A 6,919-nucleotide genomic window follows, 5' to 3' on the forward strand; every position below is an offset into this window, starting at 1 on the left:
CACACAATACATTTCATATATCATCTATGAAGGAAAGTGGAAAGGAGCCTACCTCAAGGCTAAACTGCAAAATCATACTTAAAGCACCACATGCTCGTCTTCACTCCAAAATCCCCAAAATGCCATCACACTATCAAAAATATAATTTACTCATCAATACGAGTCTAATGATACACATATTGCACTATTGTGCTTCAGGTCCAAAAATGACACCAAAAACCTCAAGTGGGTCTCACATATGGAAATTGCATTTTCAAGGTCAACCCAATACTCATATATCACCAAGGAATCATAACCCTCAATTAATGGGTGAAAACAAATCAAATTTAGGGCTAAATCAAGCCCTAAGCTAAATTAAGGTTTTGGGTCAAGAACTAAGAAATTCACCAATAAAATGATAAAATCTCAGCTTAATCCAGATGATAATCATGATAAAAGATGTTTACCAAGCTCCCTAGACACCCACAAGACTCAATTTTAAGTTATCATACCTATTTAGGATTTTAGGCTCTCAAAAATGAGTCAAAAATGGTGAAAACGCGGCCTATAGGATGCTTAAATACCCCTACTAGCTTTGGAGATGCCGCAGTCACTGTCTAGGCCACCTGCAAAGTCAAAAACTTATTTTTGACCCTCAGAACTTATTCAGAATCCAAAATATATGATCCAATAGTGAAGTTTGAGTGTAAACCACATTTTAAATTTATTGGAATCATCAAAGCTTTCATTCGAGATTATTTTGGCATAAAGTGGGGCCTACACCTATAGTTTCATTTTTCATAAATTCCACTCAATAGCTCGAAATTAGCTCGGGTACATTGGGACCCGAACAAAAGGTCTACCTAGACTAAAATTGATATTTTGGATCTGCTGGCGTAGTCAGAATTTGCATCCGAGATCATTTCACTAAAATTTTCACTCGATGGTCATTTGGAACCAGTGAAGACTTCTAAACAGGGAATTGACTCTAAAAATCAAACGAACTGCCCGATAACCAAACCGTTGGTTTGCTGGCAGCTATGGAGAAGCTCAAATGGTAAATATAAACATAAATATTAAAAATAACCTGAAGGATCATTACAAGAACCTTCCAATCAAAATTTGTAACTCTTAAAGAACGGTGTACTCAATGCATCAACTGGTACCTGGACATTAGACTTAAGAACTCGAGCAAAATCTTAAGTCTACAACTAAATACATTTCCAATAAATACATTTCCAATAGTTAATCATTTATGCAATTTGAAATAGTTTTTGCCAATTTGATTAGACAAAACCCAAGAGGTTTATGAATGGAGATCTGGTGGTTCTTAGATCTTCTTATTGTCCTCTATATCTGTAGCATTTAACCATGTGAATTGTGTGCTCTAGACATTTCACGTATATCATTGACTTACAGATGCCGTATATAGAACAATATATTTATATACAGTATGTCTCGTACTTTCTCATCAAAGTGTCATGCCTATAGATATGCATTGGACTAATTTATCCTAATATGTATATCTTTCTTGTGAAGATAGTATCAGATTCTATGTATCGATCACCAAACACGGTTTGCCCTTCTTCGATTGGGATAACATATTAAAGATCAGTTAAGTCCTTACTACAGTTTTTCTCCACCATGTACTTCAAATTTGAAAGGCAACAATGTAGACATGTTTGATGCTTTGTAGTGACAAATCTTCAAGAATAAGACTATGAAGAAGTTAAGACTCATAATCTTTATATAATGTCAAGTGTAATACATAAAGTATAATACATATTCATATATTTCAATTTAATTTAACATTGCTTTAATCTGATCATAGTTGTGGTTCATTCATCATATCCTTGCTTATTTAGAGAATAAAAGTCTGCCTTGAAACACCTCAATTTGTATGGTTCTGTAGGAACATATCAACCGACAATAAGAACCTATCACTAAATGCTTCAATTTATTATTCATTTTACTGATTATCCATCATACATTTATCTCATTGAGGCAAACTAAGAAAACTTTGAAAGTTAAGTACCGAAATAAAACAAACACAAAATCATAGATAAAACAAAAGTACAAACATGAAAGATCATCGAGATGGTAAGATTGCAGAATATCTCAAAATAGTTACTAATGGTTTGCGAAAACCCATCCATTGAATTAGAATTGGATCACCTGAGTGACAGTTCTGTGATTTTTTTCTTCTCACTTTTTTCTCCTTGGTTTGTTTTCGATCTCTAAGTGTTCTATCTGGAAAAAGAAACTGAAGATTATTGGTGAAGAAAATAAAATGAACATGGAGCAGTTATAGATTTAATTTTGAACTTCTCCGCAATATGTAGGGAAGAAACTGATAAATCTAAGAAAGATAACTGAAATTTCCACAATTTGTTGAGTTAAAAGCTTTATCATTCTTTACATGAAAATAATCACAAATTTGACTGAGATCAAAAACTTTCTTGAACCCAAAAACTAACAAATAACGAAATAAACATTACCCATTAAAATGGAATTCCTTGTTTCTACTTTCTTACGTAGTACTGGTAGTTCTTTCCTTGTCTTATCATAAAAATTTATCAATAACACTTTTTTAGCAACCAATGAGAATGAGAAAAAAATTGAAAGAGAGGCAAAATTGAAAGAAAAACTAAGATTGAGATATTTGTTGTAAAGAAACTAACATGTTGATGTCTGATTTTCCTTCTTAATTGTATTTGATATAAATTAATGGATAAGGGATTGAAATTTCATTTCTCAAATATTGCGTCGAGAATGTGGAGTGCATTTGACAATTGGGGAAGAAGGGAGTTTCTGGAGAAAATTAAAATCAAATATCTTTTGTGTTTATGCCATAAGGCTTTTAATTGGATTTATAATTTTATTTTTTATTTTTTTAAATTAGAATTATGTGGTGCTCTGGAGGATGTGGATTAGGGTAGAGAATTAGGGGGTGAGAGTGCATCGGTAGCAATAGGGGAGTGTTCTTTATTTGTGTCTGTAGTTTCTTGTCCGTGTTGTTGAGTATTGTCTATGATTTTGAATTTATAGTTTTAGTACTATCCTGTGGCTCTAATATTATCTTGTGGCTAGCGTTGTTAGTTTATATATGTTTATGTTTTGTGTTTGTTATATTGTTATTGGTTCTAAGCTGGGGATCTATCGGAAACAGTCTCTCTACTTCAGCTCAGGTAGTGGTATGGACTGCGGAAACTCTATCCTTCCCAGACCCCACTAGGTGGGAATACACTGGGTATGTTGTTGTTGTAGAATTATATAGTGCTGACACGTGAAGTTTTTGCCTCTTCTATTATATATATATATAGATAGATGAATGGATGGAAGGATAGATGGATAGATGGGATATATAGATATATGGATGGATGGATAGAAGGATGGATGGATGGATGGAAGGATGGATGGATGGATGGATAGATAGATGGATGGAAGGATAGAAGGATGGAAGGATAGATGGATAGATGGGATAGATAGCTATATGGATGGATGGATGGATGAAAGGATGGATGGATGGATGAACAGATGGATGGACAGACGGACAGATGGCAGGACGAATAGACGAACAGGCGGATGGGATGGACAGGATAAAAGGGACAAATGGGATGGACAAGATGGATGGATGGAAGGGATGGATGGAAGGATGGAAAGATCGAAGGGATGGAAGAGGTGAAAGGAAGGAAGAAAGAATGTATGAATGGATGGATGGATGGATCAATCAATCAACAGGCAGACAGACAGACAGGCAGGCAAACAGGCAGACAGACAGGCAGACAGATAGATAGAGAGAGATAGATAGATAGAGAGAGAGAGAGAGAGAGAGATTTAGAATCTAAAGTTATCAAGTCCAAGATAATGGTGATTATATTTATAAATATTTTGGCTTTTCTAATTACATAAGCATAAGTCTAGCTGAAAGTAGGGTTCAACTGAATTGCGCGCTGAAGCAGCTGCCCGAATATGCACCTGCTTGTGTGATACAAGTACAACTAGCTCAAGACCATTCACACATAGCCAGCTCGGGAGTTACAAAAACTTCAAGTCATGTTCATGCAAATGGTCGTGTGTGAGTGTGTAATTAATTCATCTAAGGTATTTTATGTTTTGAAGTATGAAGAGGGTCTTTGAAGTGTAAGTTTATTACACTCCAAAAAGTGTAGTAACACTTTTTTTTAATTACACTCCAAAGCCACACAAGACAAAGGCTAGAATGATCATTTTTCTTTTATTTTGTGGAGTACTATAAATAGACAATAATAGGGCTATTTCTTGGACTTAGTTCATTATTGATATTTTCACTACACAAGTCTTGTAATATTTGAGAACTTCTCTCTCTTGTTCTTAAGAGTGAACCCAAAACTAGACTACAAAGTATAGTAACATTTTTGTTGTTCTTTGGCTAGAAACTTGGGGTCTTGAGGGTCATGAGTTCCTCTTGATTCAAGTAAGAATTTGGTGTAAATATCTTTTAGTCTTAGGGTCCTAGTCTTCATATTAGGGTTCTTAGATTTTAGGATATTTTGTGTCAAATTACTATCCATCATTTTGTAATCTTGTTGTTTCTATCTTGATATAGTGAAGCTATGTGGGGCTCTTTTGATTCACTATAGTTATTGGAATCTTGTGTTATTTATCTATCTTGTTGAAAATTGTTGGCCTTGAAAGCCTAGAGAAGTCGAGTGGGGCCTTTGATTCTCTAGTGATGTTGTTCTTGTTGTTCTCTTGATTCCTTGTTGTAAGTTTGAACTTGTATCATTTGGTATCAAAGACATATTTTATTTTGTTCTAATAAGATCAATCTTAGGCTTGGGATTTGAAAACTACAAAAAAAAATTAAAAACTGAAAAATTTCAGAAACAGTCAAATATGTCTGTTGTTGTGTTCTTAGCCGAAAATTGTATTCTTGTTGTGTCTTGGCCAAGATTTTTACTTGTCTTAAGTGTTGTTTCTATTGTTAGATCTCTTGTTCACTAACACTTGGAGTCTATCTAGATTTGAGCTCTAAAAAAATTGATGTTGTTATTGGGAACTTGAACTTGGCTGTCCATTGTTGAACATAGTTGTTGTGGTGGACTGTTTTGGCTATTGGTTGTTGTTGGTTGTTCTTGGTGTTGTTATTGTGTTCTTGTTAGTCTTCACCCTTTTCATCTTTGTTAAAATAAAAAGTGAACATTAGATTCACAAAAGGTGAAGCACCAAGTTGTAGTATTTGTTGATGAAAGACTTGATCACATTACTCAAAAGACTTGACAACCACTTTTCACCTACTTTCCTTGATTTAAGGATCTTGTTTCAAGGAGAAAGTACCAAAAGGGTCAAGTCTTGTTTTGAACTTGAAAAAAAAGAAGCTTCAAGACCAAATTTCCCTTTATTAACCAATTCCACCATTTCCAAATTGTAGATTGGTCAAGACTTGAAATTGGAGAGTAAAATTTTGACAAAACCGAGGCCAATAGTGGACTGCCACATCACTAAATTACTGTTCACGCAATATTTTGAGTTCAAATTTTAGATTTCTTAGTTTCATTTCATTGTTTCTTAGTTTTATTTGTTGGTTCGAACACTAATTAACGACCTAGTACATTCCTACTAGCTTGTTAATTAGTCCTTTGAAGCTTAGTGTTCGTGTCAACGTTTGTTTGTGTGCTTTTGTCATTTGAATACGTTGTAGCTCTTGGCTCTAGTCCGACGAGAATTCTTTGAGTTTCCAACAAGAACCCATTCCAGACAAGATCATACTCATACCTTAAGGATTCACGGGTTACTAGCTAATCTACAAAACTTGTGGAGCTCGAGTGTGAGTGAACCGAAAGAGTGTGAATGAGCAGAGGGATTTTTAACTAACTTGTTTGTTGTTTGTGTAGGTGATACCTTGACAATGGAGGGTACCACATCTCAAACTGTGGATTCTGATGAAATAGAGAATATGAGGGTTACTCTTGAGGCTATGACCCAAACTCTTGAAAGGTTGAGTACGGAGGTTGGAGCCATAAAGGGGGAAGTGACGACTATTAGTGGGAGGTTAGAACAAGCGGAGAGTCAAAGGAACTCTCGCCCTTCTACTCCTCGACATGTTTCATCAAGTGGACATGATAGAAATTCCTCCGCTACCGTTACTCCCGAAACATGGCCTCAATTACCAAATCCTTCCCTAGCTCCACTAAATGCCGCAAGCCAAACCACCCATAACCCCCTAACCCGAGACTCCAATAGAAAAACCCATTCCCAAAATCCTCAAGTTTTCCAAGAAGGACTTAGACGCCCAATACTTCCACTAAATCCAAACCCTCCCTTCCAAGCTCCACTAAACCGAAGACCACCACATCCACAAAATCCAATTCCTCCAAATCAAGTTCTAAATGTCCAAAACCATCCCATCCACTTTGAGGAATATGGTAGAGAGGATTATGAAGAGTATGGAGCCTTTGATGATGCTTACATAAGGGAGGAGGAGATGAGAGAAGGACATGTGGATCCAAGGAGATACCGAAGTTATGGAGAAAGGGAAAACCGGCACCAAGAGAGAGACTTAGGCGTTAATACCATCAAATTGAGCCTACCTATCTTTAAGGGTGAAAGTGACCCTAAGGTGTATCTTGCTTGGGAGTCGGTGTGCGATAAAGTGTTCCAAGTGAATGATATCTCGGAGGAGAAGAAGAGTTGTTACGCCATAGCTCACTTTGAAATCTATGCTAACACATGGTGGGAATACGTCAAACGGTTTGGCTATGAGTTGATTGATGGGAAACCACCACCTTGGTTTCGGTTGAGGTACCTAATGAGACAACGGTACCTTCCCGAGAGTTATCGACATGAGTTGCTTGCTAGATTGTACATCTTGCGGCAAGGGAATCGAAGTGTAATGGAATATTATGATGAGTTTCAACAACTTATGTTGAAGCTTGATCATCGTGGAGAACACATTAGT

The sequence above is a fragment of the Capsicum annuum genome, chromosome 1 (genome assembly GCF_002878395.1).
Source record: "Capsicum annuum cultivar UCD-10X-F1 chromosome 1, UCD10Xv1.1, whole genome shotgun sequence".
Classification (NCBI taxonomy): Eukaryota; Viridiplantae; Streptophyta; class Magnoliopsida; order Solanales; family Solanaceae; genus Capsicum; species Capsicum annuum.